The following is an 18319-nucleotide window of genomic DNA, read 5'->3' as shown; positions in this document are numbered from 1 at the left end:
TAGATCCCGGTGGTCTCTAGCAGACTCCAAGCACTATCCCAGGGGAGTCTCGAGTAGTTTTCTTCCCCAATGTCATTTTTCCCCAAACGGACTCTGTCTTATCCATTCCCTCGCTGATTTCTTTACATTCTACCTCCTCATTGATAGACAATGCTACTCCACCACCTTTACCTTTATTTCGGTCTTTCCTAAACAGCACATACCCTTCAATACCCGTAGTCCAGTCATGACGACTCTTCCACCCTGTTTCTGTTATCCCTAGAATATCTGGTTTCACTTCCTGCACCAGTACCTCTAGTTCCTCCATTTTGATACCAAGGCTCCTCGCATTGGTGTACAAACATCTTCATTTTTGCTGTTTGGCCTCCCTCACGTTCTTTACCCAATGAGGCATGGTCATTCTACAGCCAGCAGAACCTATCAGACTGGTATCCACACTGCCCTTCCTCCTTATAGCCATTCTCCTACCCACGGCTGTATCCTTTCTTACTTTCTTTTCTTCCCTCTCAAGGCTAAAATCCGGAGTGGAGATTACCTGGACATCCCCTAACCAACCATGTCCCCCAGATTCCTAGTTTAAAGCTCTCTTAATTAGTTCTGCCAGCCTCCATCCTAGAAGTCTATTTCTTTCCCTACTGAGATGAAGTCCATCCTGAGAGAACTGTCCTCTGTCCAGGAATGCCTCCCAGTGGCCATACATCCCAAAGCCCTCCTTCTAGCACCACTGCCTGAGCCATCTGTTGACAGTCATAATCTTGTCACGCCTTTGTTGCCCTTCTCCAGGAACAGGCAAAAGCCCACTACAGACCACCTGAGCCTCGATTTCCTTAAGCGTCTTCCCCAGCCTAGTACAGTCTCCCTTAATACTTTCTAGTGAGAATCTAGCCGTATCATTTGTTCCCACATGAAGGATAATTAGGGGGTTCTTTCCCGCTCCCTTTAGGAGCCTTTTCAACCTCACATCTATATCACATATCTTAGCACCTGGAAGACAGCACACCCTTCTATTCTCTGGATCAGCTCTGGTTACAGGCCTGTCTAGTCTTCTCAGTAAAGAGTCCCCGATCACGTAGCCCTGCCTTTCCCTGGTGACGGTGCTATTCTCCAGTCTATCCCCTGTTCCCTCTGGCTGCAAGTTCTTTCCATTCCTACTCTCCCTTGTAATCCTCTTCAATCCATCCTGTATCCTCCTGGGGCTCATATTTGGTGTAGTCTCCATTGACTCTTCCCCTTTTCCAATAGGACTAGCCGCTCTTCTCTTCTTCCTTGCCCCTCCACCTTCAGTGACTACCTGCTGATCCCCTTATTCATTTTCCAACTCTCAAAACCTATTCCTGAGCTCTATTTCTCCTTCACGAGCTCGTCGTTTCCTCTGCCTGGTTCTTGTAGTCACATGCTTCCACTGACCACTTTCCCTCACCCAGCAGTCTCCCCTCAGAATTCCTCAGTCCTGCTTCCATCTGCAAGGCTGAGCTTTTCCCTTCAGATACCTCATGTCTTTGCTCCATCATCTGCTCAAACCCCTTTCTAAACTCAACCAGACTTTCCACCTGCATCTCCAAACCTCAGATCTTCTCCTCCATCAGCTCCAGGAGACGACATTTCATGCAGACAAATCTCTGCAAAACCGAGTGCGGCACATTGAGCATCCTCTGATGGTTCCACGTGTGGCCTGCGTGAGCCCTTGCACGACCACTGAGTGTGTGGGGGTGACCCAGGGGGAGCAGCTCAAACACGCACAGGAGCCGGCTCGGGGCAGGACATGAGCCCTGCAGGGCAGGGGTGGGGGTGTCAGTGACATCACAAGGGCCTTTTGCAGCACTCAGCTGATTGGTGAAAGGCGGTTGGGAGGCGGTGACCTCACAGAGAGTCCACGACAACGGCCAGGGAGGACAGGCTGCAGGGCAGGGGGATCTCAGAGACCCCCGGGGCTTTGCTGCAGGGAGTCTCCTTCTTGAGGTGTCTCCTTGAGGACTGAGAGAGAATTCAGGGTCTCGTATGTGAGCGCGAGGTGGAGCCTCTCTGGAGTTTTCTCCTTTCCCACTGCTCATTGAGCGAGAAGACAGACGTCTCTGTGGAGAAGGGAAGAGCCCCAGAGAAGATTGGTACCTAGGCAGCCTGATCCACCTGGTGCTGGCCAAATTCTCGGCATGGAAAACTGGAGGTTAAGGTGGGACAATTTTCCCCCAGCTAGGCCTTTGTCCCTTCGAGTCCTTGAGGTTTGTCTTTTTTGGTTTCCCTTTTCCTGCTTCCCTACGTCCACTGGCGAGGAGGGGGCTGCTCTGTAGCCCTCATGGTGGGAGGCCTCCCAAAGAGATGGGACAGGAAGCGTGCTCTGAGAGTGATCCTCACCGGTGACCTGAGCCATCCCTGGGCCATCTGGGGAACCCTCAGCCCACCGCCAGAGTCTCCACGCTGATTGGCTGAGCAGGGGGTCTCGTGGCAGGGAGGAGATTCAGGACTTTGTTGTTCTCCTTTAAGGCCCAGCAAATAAGCCAGAACCAATCATCTGCTTGGTGAATTGTTCTCCTTCTCGCTGCTGATTGTCTCTGAGCCGTTCCTGGTTCTCGCTGGTGTTCTTGTGCTTCTAAAAGACTTGCTGAAGAATCAGTGCGAATGGTTGTTGGTCTGTAGCTCATTGCAGGTCACTGTATACTGATCATTCAGTGTGTGAAACTCCAGACTGATCATAGAATCATAGAATATCAGGGTTGGAAGGGACCTCAGGAGGTCATCTAGTCCAACCCCCTGCTCAAAGCAGGACCTATTCCCAACTAAATCATCCCAGCCAGGGATTTGTCAAGCTTGACCTTAAAGACTTCTAAGGAAGGAGATTCTACCACCTCCCTAGGTAACGCATTCCAGTGTTTCACCACCCTCCTAGTGAAAAAGTTTTTCCTAATATCCAAACTAAACCTCCCCCACTGCAACTTGAGACCATTACTCCTCGTTCTGTCATCTGCTACCACTGAGAACAGTCTAGATCCATCCTCTTTGGACCCCCCTGGCAGGCAGTTGAAAACAGCTATCAAATCCCCCCTCCTTCTTCTCTTCCGCAGACTAAACAATCCCAGTTCCCTCAGCCTCTCCTCATAACTCATGTGTTCCAGTCCCCTAATCATTTTTGTTGCCCTCCGCTGGACTCTTTCCAATTTTTACACACCCTTCTTGTAGTGTGGGGCCCAAAACTGGACACAGTACTCCAGATGAGGCCTCACCAGTGTTGAATAGAGGGGAACGATCACGTCCCTCAATCTGCTGGCAATGCCCCTACTTGTACATCCCAAAATGCCATTGGCCTTCTTGGCAACAAGGGCACACTGTTGACTCAGATCCAGCTTCTCGTCCACTGTAACCCCTAGGTCCTTTTCTGAAGAACTGCTGCCTACCCATTCGGTCCCTAGTCTCTAGCGGTGCATGGGATTCTTCTGTCCTAAGTGTAGGACTCTGCACTTGTCGTTGTTGAACCTCATCAGATTTCTTTTGGCCCAATCCTCCAATTTGTCTAGGGCCCTCTGTATCGTATCCCTACCCTCCAGTGTATCTACCTCTCCTCCCAGTTTAGTGTCATCTGCAAACTTGCTGAGGGTGCAGTCCACGCCATCCTCCAGATCATTAATGAAGATATTAAACAAAACTGGCCCCAAAGTATTTGGGACCCAAAGTATTTGGGGCATAAGACTTGTCTGGAAGGGCGCACAGGGCTAAAGTGTTTTTTGCCATAGCAGGTGACTTGTCCCAAGAATGATGTCCATCCCCCTTCCAAAGAAGCCCCAAATGAGCTGTTACCAGAATTGCCCTTTACCTTGGGGTACACCCATTTGTTAGGGTTACTCTTCTAGTGGGGGGAGATTTTGCAATTCTGCCAATGTGCTGCTTTTGTCACTTGTGTTTTCCTATGGATCGCTACTCCTTCCTTCTGCAAATTCCCTCCCAATGGAGCTACCCTGCAGTACCTCGGTTTCCCAGGGCTGGGGTCTTCCAGCCCCCAAATGTGATGAACATGAACAGACACACAGGCACACACACATGAACATAGCATGTCAGAGAGGACTGGGTCATCAGCACTCGCAAGCTGACCCCTGATGTGTCCCGGGACTCAGTGGGCTGGATTGAACAACAATTTAAAGCCGGTCCCCTCCTATGTCCTTGGACTCAGCGGGCTGGGCTGAGCAACACCTTCATCTGCCACCACCCTACGCCCCAGGTTCAGCACATCCCTATCTCCACCTTCACACCACAACCATTCTGCTAGTAACCCACTTGCTGAGCAAACCCCTGAGGATTTTTGGGGCTGCAGGGATCTTTAGCTTGGGTACAAGGAGCGTTGCTGCAGAGTGAATGGAGAAGCCAAAACCACCGATGGAGGTGGGGTGGGGGGGCTAGCAAACTATAACTGATCACATGAGGCAGGGTCAGGAGGCTATTCCTAGAGAGAGACAGAGGCAAAGAAAGAGACAGATGGATCTCAGCACTTCTCAAAGCTGGAATCGATCAGGGTTCCCAGGTGGCCTTGGTAGCTGAGGGACCGGAGCGCTGGAGCCAGGCAGAGCCCCCAGCACAATCAGTCAGGAAAAGCGAATGAGGAGGACTTGTGGCACCTTAGAGACGAACCAATTTATCTGAGCATAAACTTTCATGGGCTAAAGCCCACTTCATCAGATGCATGCAGGGGAAAATACAACAGGAAGATATAGATATAAATATATTGATACAGAGAAGACGAGAAAATATGGGTTGTCATACCAACTCTTAATGAGACCAATCGATGAAGGTGGGCTGTTAGCAGCAGGAGAAAAAAAAACTTTTGTTGTGATACCTTAATCGATTGGTCTCGTTAAGAGTTAGAATGGCAACCCCCATTTTCTCATGTTCTCTGTGTATATATATCTATATATCTTCCTGCTGTATTTTCCACTGCATGCGTCTGATGAAGTGGGCTTTAGCCCATGAAAGCTTATGCTGAAATAAATTGGTTAGTCTCTAAGGTGCCACAAGTCCTCCTCGTTCTTTCTGCTGAAACAGACTAACACGGCGATCACTCTGAAGCCGCACCAAAGGCTCTTACGTAAATTAAGTTGTCATGGGATAAGAGGGAAGATCCTTTAATGGATTGAGAACTGGTTAAAAGACAGGGAACAAAGGGTAGGAATAAATGGTAAATTTCCAGAATGGAGAGGGGTAACTGGTGGTGTTCCCCACGGGTCAGTCCTAGGACCAATCCTATTCAACGTATACATAAACAATCTGGTGAAAGGGGTAAACAGTGAGGTGGCAAAGTTTGCAGGTGATACTAAACTGCTCAAGATAGTTAAGACCAAAGCAGACTGTGAAGAACTTCAAAAAGATCTCACAAAACTAAGTGATTGGGCAACAAAATGGCAAATGAAATGTAATGTGGCTAAATGTAAAGTAATGCACATTGGAAAAAATAACCCCAACTATTCATACAATTTGAAGGGGGGCTAATTTAGCTACAACTAACCAGGAGAAAGATCTTGGAGTCATCGTGGATAATTCTCTGAAGACGTCCACGCAGTGCGCAGCGGCAGTCAAAAAAGCAAATGGGATGTTAGGAATCATTATAAAAGGGATAGAGAATAAGACGGAGAATATCTTATTGCCCTTATATAAATCCATGGTACGTCCACATCTTGAATACTGCGTACAGATGTGGACCCCTCATCTCAAAAAAGATATACTGGCAGTAGAAAAGGTTCAGAAAAGGACAACTAAAATGATTAGGAGTTTGGAACTGGTCCCGTATGAGGAGAGATTAAAGAGGCTAGGACTTTCTGTCTTGGAAAAGAGGAAACTAAGGGGGGATATGATAGAGGTCTATAAAATCGTGAGTGGTGTGGAGAAGGTGAATAAGGAAAAGTTATTTACTTGTTCCCATAATATAAGAACTAGGGGCCACCAAATGAAATTAATGGGCAGCAGGTTTAAAACAAATAAAAGGAAGTTCTTCTTCACTCAGCACACAGTCAACCTGTGGAACTCCTTGCCTGAGGAGGTTGTGAAGGCTAGGACTATAACAGGGTTTAAAAGAGAACTGGATAATTTCATGGAGGTTAAGTCCATTAATGGCTATTAGCCAGGATGGGTAAGGACTGGTGTCCCTATCCTCTGTTTGTCAGAGAGTGGAGCTGGATGGCAGGAGAGAGATCACTTGATCATTACTTGTTAGGTTCACTCCCTCTGGGGCACCTGGCATTGGTCACTGTCGGTAGACAGGATACTGGGCTGGATGGACCGTTGGACTGACCCAGTGTGGCCATTCTTATGTTCTTATGTTCTTGTGTTTTCAAAGAACAGGTCTTGGTTTTGTTTTGGTGTTTCTCCTACCTGACCACATTTTCATCAGCACCCTTTGGGAGCTCCCCTTCTTAGGGTGGCTAAAAATCACAACTAAAATTTTTATTTAAATTATGACATTTAAATATAGGGTTTTTTTGAAAATTTACATCAAATTTCTTATCTACATATTGCTAGTTCTTCTCTTCCATTTTATGGTCTTAAATTGTCAAAGTGGATGTTTTCTACTTGTTTGTTTTTTTCATTTCCTAAGTGTTAATAAGATTTTGGATTTTATGTCGATATTTTTCAACTAAGAAGTTTCACACTTAAAATGCTCATCTGTGCTGAAAAAGACAAGCCCAAGGCCTCATTAATATCCCCTAGTATGAGACTATACAGACGTAGAATTGAAAATCAAGAAGCCTGTACTCTGTGCCTCCTTGGTCAAGAGCTTTGAGATCTACTAGTGAAAAGCGACGTGGACAAGCTAGAGGATTTCTGGCCAGGACACTGTACTTCCACAAGTAAAGAGCTGAAATGCTTCAACCATCAGGATTTGCAGTTTGAAGTCAATAGGACTTGTGCCCTGAGCATTCTCGAAAACCCCTCTCTTAGGTGGCTAAAGGCAGGCTGAAGAGCCTAATTTTGGGCTCCACTTTTTGGAAACTTTGGCCGGTATAAAAAAATTGCTATTGTAAATTCCTGAGAGTTTAAATAACTTTTTATTGTTAAAACAAAATTGTTTTACTGTTGAAGTGACAGATTTTATGCCACTACATGACAAGTTCTAAATAAAAATACACGGAGTCCCTGACGCTGCAAACACTCACTGAACTTTAAACCACGGGACTGTTTCTAGAGTAAAGTTCTGTGTCTGTTTAAGTGTCTGCAGGATCCGGGTATTAATTTTCAATATTTGGATTTTTGCATATAGCAATTTTATAAATCATGAGACCCAGTGGCTGGGAGGTGTGGGGGCTGCGGGCTCTGGGGTGGGGCTGGGGATGAGGAGTTTAGGGTGCAGACAGGGCAGGATTAATGCAGGGGCTCTAGGGGCTGCCGCCCTGGGCTAAGGGGGACTCCCAGACCCCACCCCTACCCCAACCTCCTTCCTGAGCCCCCTCCCACATGATAACTCCCTCCCAGAGCCCACCCCACCCCAACCTCCTGCCTTGAACACCCTCCCACACCCTAACTCCCCCCAGACCCCACCCCAACCTCCTGCCCTGAGCCCCCTCCCACGTTCCAAACCCCTGATCCCCAGCCCTGCCCCAGAGCCCACACCCCCAGTCGGCCCCCTCACCACCTTTCGCACCCACCCCCCTGCCTCAACCTGCAGCCCCTCCTGCGCTCTGAACCCTGCATTTTTCACCACAGCTGGAGCCTGGGGGCCACAAAATCGAATAGCCCTGGGCCCAAAGAGGCTGCGCGGGGGCTCAGTCCAGAGGACTCCCCCAAACCCTCTCCCCACCAGCAGCACGGTGCTCCGGGGGGAAGGGGCCTCTCTCCCTTGCTGGGTGCTGGCAAGAGGGAGCTCTGGGGCCAGGAGAGAGGCCTGTGGCAGCCCTTCATCCCCAGCTGGCTCCCCTCCCGTCTACCCCTGTCCTCTCCAGGCCCCTGCTGCGTGGCCCTTCATCGCTGGTGTGCGAGCGTGCGGCTGAGAGGGAACTTAGACTCCAACCCCCTGCTCGAAGCAGGGCCAAGCCCAACGAAATCATCCCAGCCAGGGCTTGGTCAAGCCGGGCCTGAAACACCTCGAAGGAGGGAGATTCCACCACCTCCCGAGGGAACCCATCCCAGTGCTTCACCCCCCTCCTAGTGAACTAGTGTTTCCTAACATCCAACCTCGACCTCCCCCACTGCAACTGGAGACCATTGCTCCTTGTTCTGTCATCTGCCACCACTGAGAACAGGCGAGCTCCATCCTCTTCAGGTCGTTGAAGGCTGCTGTCAAATCCCCCCTCACTCTTCTCTTCTGCAGACTAAATAAGCCCAGTTCCCTCAGCCTCTCCTCATAAATCATGTGCTCCAGCCCCCTAATCATTTTCATTGCCCTCTGTTGGACTCTCTCCAATTTGTCCACATCCTTTCTGTAGTGGGGGGCCCAAAACTGGACACAGTACTCCAGGTGTGTCCTCACCAGTGCCGAAGAGAGGGGAAGAATCATTTCCCTCGATCTGCTGGCAATGCCCCTACTAATGCAGCCCAATGGGCCGTTAGCCTTCTTGCTGTTAGCCTTCATGTCCAGCTTCTCGTCCACTGTAACCCCAGGTCCTTTTCTGCAGAACTGCTGCCTAGGCAGTCGGTCCCCAGCCTGTAGCGGTGCATGGGATTCTTCCGTCCTAAGTGCAGGACTCTGCACTTCTCCTTGCTGAACCTCATCAGCTTTCTTTTGGCCCAGTCCTCCAGTTTGTCTATCCAGCATAGGGGTAGGGTCCAACGTTTCATTTCTACTTGATAGCACGTTATTTAATAAAATGGATACATTCAGGAGCAATAATGGTCTCCATGAGGTTTGAAATGCAATGTCCTGAGCTTGGCCTTGGGGTGACGGTTTATTTGTGACTTTCCTGCTGTGAAGGAGGAGGAATAACATGGGTCTGGATTTCTCAGATTTATTCATCTGCAGAGGGGAAGAATGTGAGAATGGGCCTTCATGGGGTGAGATGGGACCTTCAGGGAAGTCTCTTGACGTGTTTCTTTTAAATTACAGGGTCTAGCAGGGCTCTGCTGTTTATTCCCTGCAGGTATCGTGCATTCCTCGATCTGGAAGGTTTAGCTCAGTGGTTCTGAACCCATGGCCTGTGGGCCACTTGCAGCCCAATCAGCACACAGCTGTGGCTCATGTGACATCCTTGGGGCATTCAGGTAGCATCTGTGTTGTGTGGATGCAGCCCACATAAGGAGGGGGCTCAGGACTGGGGCAGAGTGTTGGAGTGCTGGGGGAGAGGGCTCCAGCTGGGGGGTGGGCTCTGGGGTGGGGTTGGGGGGTTTGGGGTGCAGGAGGGGTCTCAGGACTGGGGCAGAGGGTTGGAGTGCTGGGGGAGAGGGCTCCAGCTGGGGGTGCAGGCTCTGGGGTGGGGTTGGGACTGAGGGGTTTGGGGTGCAGGAGGGGGCTCAGGACTGGGGTAGAGGGTTGGAGTGCTGGGGGAGAGGGCTCCAGCTGGGGGTGCTGGCTCTGAGGTGGGGTTGGGATTGAAGGGTTTGGGGTGCAGGAGGGCGCTCAGGACTGGGGCAGAGGGTTGGAGTGTTGGGGGAGAGGGTTCCAGCTGGGGGTGTGGGCTCTGGGGTGGGGTTGGGGCTGAGGGGTTTGGGGTGCAGGAGGGGGCTCAGGACTGGGGCAGAGGGTTTGGGTGCAGGGAGTGAGGGCTCCTGGTGAGGGTGCAGGCTCTGGGGTGGATCCAGGGATGAGGGGTACAGGCTGCAGCGGGGAGTGAGGAGTCCCCCCAGCCCTCTCTCTGTGCAGCAGCCCGGGGCCAAGGGAGAGGCACCTCTCCCCGCCTGCACGGCCTTGATAGCCTGCTGCACAGCCGCGCGGCTTAGAGGGAACTTAGGTAGCTGCCAGGCAGCATGAAGGAAACACCACTGCGTGGTGCGATCCCCACAGTCATTGACACAAACAGGCTGCTCCAGGTGTCACGGCAGTCACACAGCCAGACAGCTTTGGACGGGTTGGGAGACACCCCCAGTGATGCCCTGGATGTATGGCTAACGAAGGAGGAGGAGGAAATTGGGCAGTTACCTCTGCATGACATTTTCCTGGAGTGGCATCCCTGGGTGGAGTGCCACGTCTGGGCTTGGCCGACTAGCATGGGCTGGAGGGGCAGGAGAGTGCTGCAGAGCTGGGAGGAACGGCTGTGGAAACCGGACGTGGGGAGGTTAAAGTGTAGGTTCCTGGAGACCTGTGCAGCGCTCAGCCCGGAGCCGCAGGGCTGGAGTCCTGACATGAGAGCTCCCGTCGGCCCCAAGAGGCATGTTACACAGCCCTTCAGGCCAGCCCTTGATGCGGTTGCACCACTCAGGGTGTGACAAGGGGTCTCTCTGTCCCAGAATCTTTCCACCCCGAATGTCTTCCCATTATCCACCCTTCAGCTCCCACGAGAGGTCAGCTGTGTGTGAGCCCAAGAGAGTACAATAGCACATGTATCCCGGTGCCTTGTCTGGGAGCCCCTCCGTCACTGTCCCGAGGAGTTGGCTGGGAGTTTGCTTTCCTCCAAATGTTCAGGCAGGTAGTTCACGCTCTGAGGTTGAGCTACAGGTCACCTGTCAGCCCCAGAGGCACAAGGAGGTGGCATTCCCTCTGGCTGGGCTCTCACCGAGTTAACCCGTTGAGCATTTCGCCCACTTAGGCCCTGGTTTTCTGCAGACATTACAGGTCAGGTCTCTGAGAGCCCTTGGATGAGGTCTCCCCGCATCAGCCGCTCCCCCCACTTTGGGTTTATCTGAGTCCCTCTTCTGGGGTGCCCCCATCGGTTCCCTTTCCCAGTCCCCTTTGAGTCTCTCTCGATACCCAGAGCGACTGTCCACAAACTCTTCTGCCAACCCGCCTGCACTACGCAGAGCCTGAGGCTTCTTGTCCACTAACCATCTTTTAAGCTAGTGGGGACAGAGCTCATAGAGTTGTTCCAAACCAGCCCGATTATACAAATCCTCCAGGGTAGTGACACCTGCACCCTAACCTCATTTGTGGAGATACTCTCCCCTCAGAATGGTGGCTTCTATATCTGTCACACCCGGGGTCTTCTGCACACCCCAAGAGCTTTTCCTATAACCCCAGTGCCAAGTCATACTTAATCAGTAAAGCCTTTTTGAACCGTTCATAGCCACCACTATCAGCTCCATCCACTCGGCTGTATGCCTCCGTACCTTTAGGGCCAAGTAAGGGAGTGAGACTGCGGAGTTGTCTGCAGGATCAACCAGGTTCAAATCACATGCCTTCTCAAAGGCTATGAGGTAGGCATCCATATCCCCCCACCTTATCTGGAACAACCATTTAGGATCTAGGCTCTCTGTGGACTTGGCATCCCAGGGTCTTTCCCCACTTTCCCCTCTGTGGGTCCTCTTGCCCCTCCACTTCTCTAGTTGTAGTTCATGCTTTTCCTGCTTCTCCTCATGCTCTGCCAGCTCCTTCGCCTTCAGCTGCAGCTCCCACCTCTTCTAATCTATCAAAGGGAACCTGAATCATGAGGGCACCCTGCTGGACGGGGAACTGGCTCTTGGGGGCATCCTGCTGCCACCTCTGTTGCTCTCAGGCCTCACTGGAAAACCCACCTGGGTCTGGAACCTGTTTCTTGGCCCTTTCATCTGTCTCCAGAAGGCTTAGCCCTCTCCCTGGACAGGGTTTGTCATGCTCTTCCTAGGGAGGTGGCCTAACCAGCGCCGAACGAGGGCCTAGGTTATATGCCCTTTTCTTGTTGTTTCCTTTGACTACCCTTGTTTTACTGCTGCAAGTCACTTATTGCAAAATACTACTGGTGCATTCAGCATCCCACCGCTGTCACCAACTGTCGTGGATCCACGGGATCAGTTCTACACCCCCAGCTGTGGAACAGGCTCTAGGAGGAACCCCATCAGTCTACCAGACCCTCCAGGGGGCCCACTTGGCCTGCAGGATAAGCAACACCGCTTCACTGCCTCCTTCGACTGGACCTTTAGCACTGCTGGGTCACAGCTGGATTTCTGTTCAGCAAGTCCTACTGTGGTAGACTACGTCCTGGTAGAGACTTGTCCGCTCCTCAGGGATTAATGCACCTCAGCAAGCATTTGTGGTGACACTCACATCATGTTGTCAAAACAGTCGGGTCCATTAATCAACTGGACTCAGCATAGGACGTCCTTAGGTTGGCACAGAGAACTGAAGGTTAAAGCACCGTTCAAGTCCATTCTGGCTAGCCCAGAGCCCAGCCACGTTGTAGTGAACCCCATTGCTCAAGTTCTGTCTGTCTCTCAGTCTGACCTTCTTGGTCAGACTCCAGGGGAAAGCCCGACTCCTTCCAGCAACGAGCTTTGATCCCCCACCTCACACCTTTCCCATCCTTGTTCTCGAGCTGGGGGATGTTGCTCAGCTTCCCTGTTGTGAAGTGAGGAAATCCACCTCCTCTGGGTCATTGGTTGCTAGGCAACAATGTCTTGGTGATGGGCTTTGCCATTGTCTTCACACTGGGGCTTGCCTCAGTCAGTCTTTTCCCAATGACCCATTTAGTCTCAGCTAGGTAACATGTCTCTCAGCCTGCCCTGAGCGCAAACAGTCCTCTGTCTCCCACTGGCATCAATGCAACATATAGGGGCCATGTAAATAGTACAGAACATTCCCGCTGCGTGATACAGCTCTCTGGTCAGACTGAGCGCTCCGGGGCAGGGACCTGTCTGTGCTCTTTGTCTGTAGAGCTCCTAGCACCACAGGGCCCCGATCCTGACTGGGGCCTCCAGGCACTGCTGTGCTGTAAACAAACAATACCAGTAATGGACTGATAATAACATGCAAGGGCTTGACCAAAGCTGTCCAACCTTTACCGAGACCCTTTCCACAGCATTCACCGTGGAGAGGAATACAAGGGTGGGAATTACACACACAAACACACCCTCCAGAGTTTGTCCAGCTGTACTCGGAGATGGGTTGGGTGGCTGCACTGGACTGGTGCCCAGGAGAGGCTGCACAGTCCTGGGGGTAGGGGCTGCTTGTGGCCAGGTGGTATTAGAGCACATGGCCATGGTGAAGGGGCAGATCTGGGAGGGAACCTGTCCTGGTTACAGGGTTACCTGCACCTCTGGCCCCTCTCTGGGCTCTCTGAGTGAACCCGTCCAGTCTCCGGGCTTGTGATGGCATGGTGAAGTGTACTATACAGTTCAGCCACTAGGCGGTGCTGTGTGTAACAGACCTTATATAAGCCGACCTCCGCCATGCTGGGCCGAGCATGAAAGGATCTTGTGGCCGGCGCCTCTGTGGTGTCTCTCTAAGCCGGAGGCTCTGTAGCCAGGCCAGCTCTAGTACTGGAGCCTGACCTGCTGGTAGCAGCCCTGGAACTGCCATCTCCCAGGGGTACATGTCAGGCCTTGTACCTGTGTGTCCATGTGTATATATATCTGCCCACTTGAAGTTTCCACTTCATGAATCTGATGAAGTGGGTTCCAGCCCATGAAAGCTTATGCCCAAATAAATTTGTTAGTCTTTAAGGCGCCACAGGATTCCTCATTGTTTTTGCTGAAACAGACTAACATGGCTATCTCCCTCAAACATGTTTAATAGTGAGGGTAATTAACTATTGGCACCATTTACCCAGGGTTGTGGTGGATTTTCCATCACTGACCATTTTTAAACCAAGAGTGGATGATTTTTTAAAAAAAATATCTGCTCTAGTTCGAGCAGGAATTCTTGTGGGGCAGGTCCCTGGCCTGTGTTACACAGGAGTCCAGACAAGCTGATCACAACAGTCCCTTCTGGCCTTGGAATCTGTGAACCTGTGAAAACAATGATCAAATCTAGGGCACAACTGAGACTGACTCCATAAGTCGGTGGGTTAACAATAATGTTGGTTTGGGTCATCAGCTCCTTAAATCATCCAATTAATAGAGGAGATGATCAGATCCTGCAGCTAACATAAGAAAGCACTGCTTTCCTTTCATCCTGCAGCAGGAGATGGGAGAAGGCGGCTGTTTTGATTTAAGGAAATCCTGTTGAGACCCCAGAGACACTGGAACCGAGGTGGGTGGGGGTGAAGAAGGCTAGCGCCCCCTCAAGGGCAGTATTATGAGGCTGGGGAAGTATTATGAGACTGATCTAGTTTTTGCCCCCATGATTTGTTCTGCTCAGGCTGGGTGGGGGCTCCATGGCTTTGGCATGTAAAAGTCTAGCCTCCTGTGGGCTGCAATAGTTTGGTTTAATCTTCAATGTTGGGCTTGATGTGAGCGTGCTGGGTGTGTTGGTGGCCTGTGATATAGAGGAGGTCTGACTGGTTGATCTCATGGTCCCTTCTGGCCTAAAACTCTACATGTAGCTGGTGTAGGACATACCTGTCATTTTGGGTTTAGGTTAAGCCTTCCTGGATGCTGTGAACCCCATGATCAACACTCATCCAGAGAACCGGAGCTCCCTCCATTCCTCTGACTCCATTTCTTTCACCAATAATGTCACAGAACATAGTTACTGGTTAGGAATCTGCTTTCTTGGAGCCTTTTATCCAGTTTGGACAATGTGATGTTTTGGGACAGGGTTTGACACATGTTCTTACCCCTTCCACTTATCAATGATGATCAGTTGATAAATTACAGTACTAAGAATCAGGAAGCATTCATTGATTATGTGCAATTACAGGTGTTAATTAGAGCTGAACAAAAGTTTTCATTCAAAAAATATCTTGAGGAAATTTGGCCGGTTTACAAAAAGAGATTTTTTTGTGAAAACATTTGGATTTTCTTGAGAGGTTTTTTTTTTTTTTTTTTTGCATTATTACAAAATTTTCAACTTAAACCTTTTATTTGGGCGGAGGGGTCCTATTATGTATTGTTTATTGGGTTCTATTCTATTCTATGTAGCTTCTTACACCACACTCATCAACGTAATATCAGGATTTCTTCTGCTTTACCAATTTTGAGCCCTCAGCTTAGTCAAATGGTAGGATTTTCAAAACTGAAAATATTCATTCTGGAAAATTCCAAGTTTTGAGAAGAATAAAAAAATAATGGAAAATATTTAAAAATGAAAAATTAGTCCATTTCGGAAAACAACAGAACAAAAAACGTCTTTGACCAGTGAGAGGTGCTATCCCCACAATGCCATATCTCAGGGACACAGTGTGATTGGGGAGTAGACCCAGAAGAAAGGGTGGAGCTGCCCAGTGAAAGAGCTGGTGAAAGTGTAGATTGGGGCCTCCATACCAGGATGATAAAATGACACCAGGCCCCGCTCATAGTCCAGATACACTCCGATCTTCCCAGGGATCCCAGTCAGGGGCAGGAGGGTCTCTGGGGAGGTGCGAGCCCGGTAATGGCTCCCACACTGATCCACGGCCCAGATCCTCTCCTCAGGAGAAAAGCAGATCCAGCCCTTCCTCCTGACAGATTCTTTGGCCACCCCCACAGCCCAGGTCCTACCACCAGGTTTCCCCGAGGCAAACCCTTCCGAGCCCAGCACGCAGGTTTCACAGTCAAATCTCTCAGGGTTGTCAGGCACGTCCTGCTGCAGGCCCCTCCATTTCACAGATCGCCGATTCTCAGAGACCTTGAGGCTGGGATGAGCCGTGTCCGGATCCAGACTCACCATCGCTGCAGAGATGGGGCAGAGCATCAGGGGCAGAGCGCAGCCCACTGCATAGGTGCTGACTCCGTGGGTGCTACAGGGCTGGAGCACGCACGGGGAAAAATTAGTGGGTGCTCTGCATCCACCAGCAGCCAAGCTCCCCCCCCACCTCACCTCACCTAAGCTCTGCCTCCTCCCCTGAGCACGCTGTGTCCATGCTTCCCCTAGCTCCCAGTGCTTGCAGCCATAAAACAGCTGTTTCGCGGCGTAACAAGCTCTGGGAGGGAGGGGGAGGAGCGGGAACGTGGCACACTCAGGGGAGGAGGCGGAGCCGGGGAGGGGATTTGGGGAAGGAGTCCAATAGGGGCAGGGAGGGGGAGGAGTTGAGGCGGGGACTTTGGGGAAGGGGTTGGAATGGGGGCGGGGCAGGGGTGGAGTCAGGGCAGGGCTGGGGGTAGAGGAGGGGTCGAGCACCCACTGGCACCAGCAGAAGTTGGTGCCTATGCCCATCGATGCTGTTTCCCATCCTCCCGCCAGCTCTGTCTTGGCTAGGACACTCTCTGATTTCCCGCCTCTAACTCCCAGGGATCTGCTTCTCTGCATTTCACTGCAGCTCTCCTCCCAGGCAATAGGTGCAAATAGTTCCCCTGGAAGAGCTGGGGATGCCTCTAGCTCCCATTGGGCCTGTCTGTAACCTCTACAGAGGCCCCAGTAAGGAACGAGCTCAGGTGTTACACACACAGACATCATTTCAACCATTAAAAGAACTCAGTAGTCACCCACCACAAAATCTGTGCTCTGGGGCTGCTACCACGTCTCCACAGCTAAGACAGCACCTGAGTTTCCAATCTACACCCGAGTTGGGAGCCCTCTATTCTAATACCCACAAAGTCCTATCAGACTCAAATTTGGTAGATTTGGTCCAGGTCTGAGGTAGAATTTTTCTACCATATTTGAACTGAATTAGCCAAAGGGCTACTGACTGACAACTCCATAAAAACAGAGATTTCACCAGAGTTCAAAAAGCATTAAGACAATTACCCGCAGCCAGTTAAGGTAATTTACACAGTTTCCTAGAACCCTTCTAGTTCATGAAGTTAATTAATAACAACACAACACATGAGAATTCACCATATGTGTCCAGTAAAACCCCAACTCTGAACCATAATTACCAACGGCTGCAAGCACCTACCCCCCTGAATTGACAGCAGGTAAGTTCCCGGCCTTAGGAGCACTCTGACTTATTGCAGTTACACTGGAGAGCTCGGGACTCCATCCTTAAGTGTGAGCATTTGTTTTATGCAAGTAAACTGGGGACGAATCTGGCATTTTCATTGACCATACTGCTCTTTCCCTGTGACTTCTGGCATGTGCGCGTTTGCTGGGCAGCAGAGTGGTGCAGGGGGTCTGACATTAAAATACCAGCTTCACTTACCTGCATTTTTGCTGACTTTACTCCAGCCTGAAATCAAACACACCAAGAGGTGAGCACTCCCCGGAGCACGGACTGCCGGCAAAGGACACAATGTCATCTGGGGTGGGGGAAAGGGGACACATGGCACTTACCAAGTTCGGCCAGGGATTTCTCTGCAAACAGAGAGACATAGGTATGCAGTCAGTTCTACAACAGCTCCTGGGTTAGGGAATCTGCCTTTAAAGGACCACTTTGCCCTCTCCACTGTGCTCTCTGCTGCGCTCTTTCCGCCCAGGTTTCCTGGCCTGAGCTCCATCCTCATAGAGCTCTTAGTGGCTTTGGGCTCTGTCAATTACACCCCCCTTCTTGGCATCTGACCCTCGCTGGGCTCCTATGGCCCTGCCCTAGCTGGGCTCACCTGTGGTGTAGTGTCCACACTCCCCATGTGCCAGGCAGCTTGGTGAGGGGCTAGGCCCTGATAACATGGCAGTGAGGGTTTAATGAGCTAACCTTGGCCCTGAACACTGGATCTCAGCTCATGGGCCCAGCAACATGAGCTGGCTCCTTCTCACTGAGTTTGTGCCTCAAAGTGTCAGAGAGTGCTAGGAGACTTTGGGACTGCGCTGAGCCCCTGTTTCCAGGGCATCAGAATCCCCCCCACCCCTCCATTCCTTTAAATTCAGTAGCAAAAAGGTACGTGGGCTCAGGCAGACCCACCAGTTTTGGATATGGACATTCCCCTGTGTGCAGATTTTAAAGGAAGGGGCTGAAATCAGGCTTATCATGGAAACTGAGCAGCAACCTTATCTATGAAGCAGTTACCCCACTCGATGATTAGTCAGAGCTCCCCGTCCGTTTGATTCCCAGAGCCTCTCCTAACAGATAGTGCAGAGACAAAAGCCAAAGTCTGTCTGACTATGGACAGTGAGAGAAACTTGTTCAAGCCTCCGGAGAGCCCAGACATTTACCTCTCTCGTTCTCCAGCTCAGCGCGCAGAATCTCTGGAAGAGAAAAGGAAGAAAGAGGCGAGGTTTCATCTTGTTGCATTAACTGGGTTATTCCTACTGTTATTTCAGGGAACTTGTCCCAGGAACTTACCTCTCTCTTTCTCCAGTTCAGATCGCAGGTTTTCTAAAGAAAGAAGAGTGAAAGAGGTGAGATTCTGGGGGGCAATGGTCCCCTCTCATACTAGCAAAGAGCTGCCATTGTATAGAACATCATAGATTCACAGAGTTCAGGGCCAGAAGGATTGTAGTCTGACCTCCTGTACATCACAGACCTTAGACCCTCACTCAGTCACTGCTGTACCAGGCCTAAGGTTACAGTTCAGTCACGGGTATTTTTAGAGAAAGTTGTGGACAGGTCATGGG

General features: G+C 50.8%; 1 long non-coding RNA gene across 1 annotated transcript; it reads right to left on the bottom strand.

Moving 5' to 3' along the window:
* Window positions 1-15402: 15402 nt before the first annotated feature.
* On the bottom strand, window positions 15403-18083 carry LOC142071725 (uncharacterized). The gene is made up of 5 exons (XR_012667913.1): window positions 18048-18083; window positions 17918-17950; window positions 17102-17122; window positions 16971-16997; window positions 15403-15561 (listed from the first exon to the last, which is right to left on the bottom strand). It is a non-coding gene; the product is annotated as an uncharacterized LOC142071725 (long non-coding RNA).
* Between the last annotated feature and the right edge of the window lie 236 nt (window positions 18084-18319).

Source organism: Caretta caretta, chromosome 4, assembly GCF_965140235.1.
Source record: "Caretta caretta isolate rCarCar2 chromosome 4, rCarCar1.hap1, whole genome shotgun sequence".
Lineage (NCBI taxonomy): Eukaryota > Metazoa > Chordata > Testudines > Cheloniidae > Caretta > Caretta caretta.
This window is presented reverse-complemented; position numbering and strand designations above follow the sequence as displayed.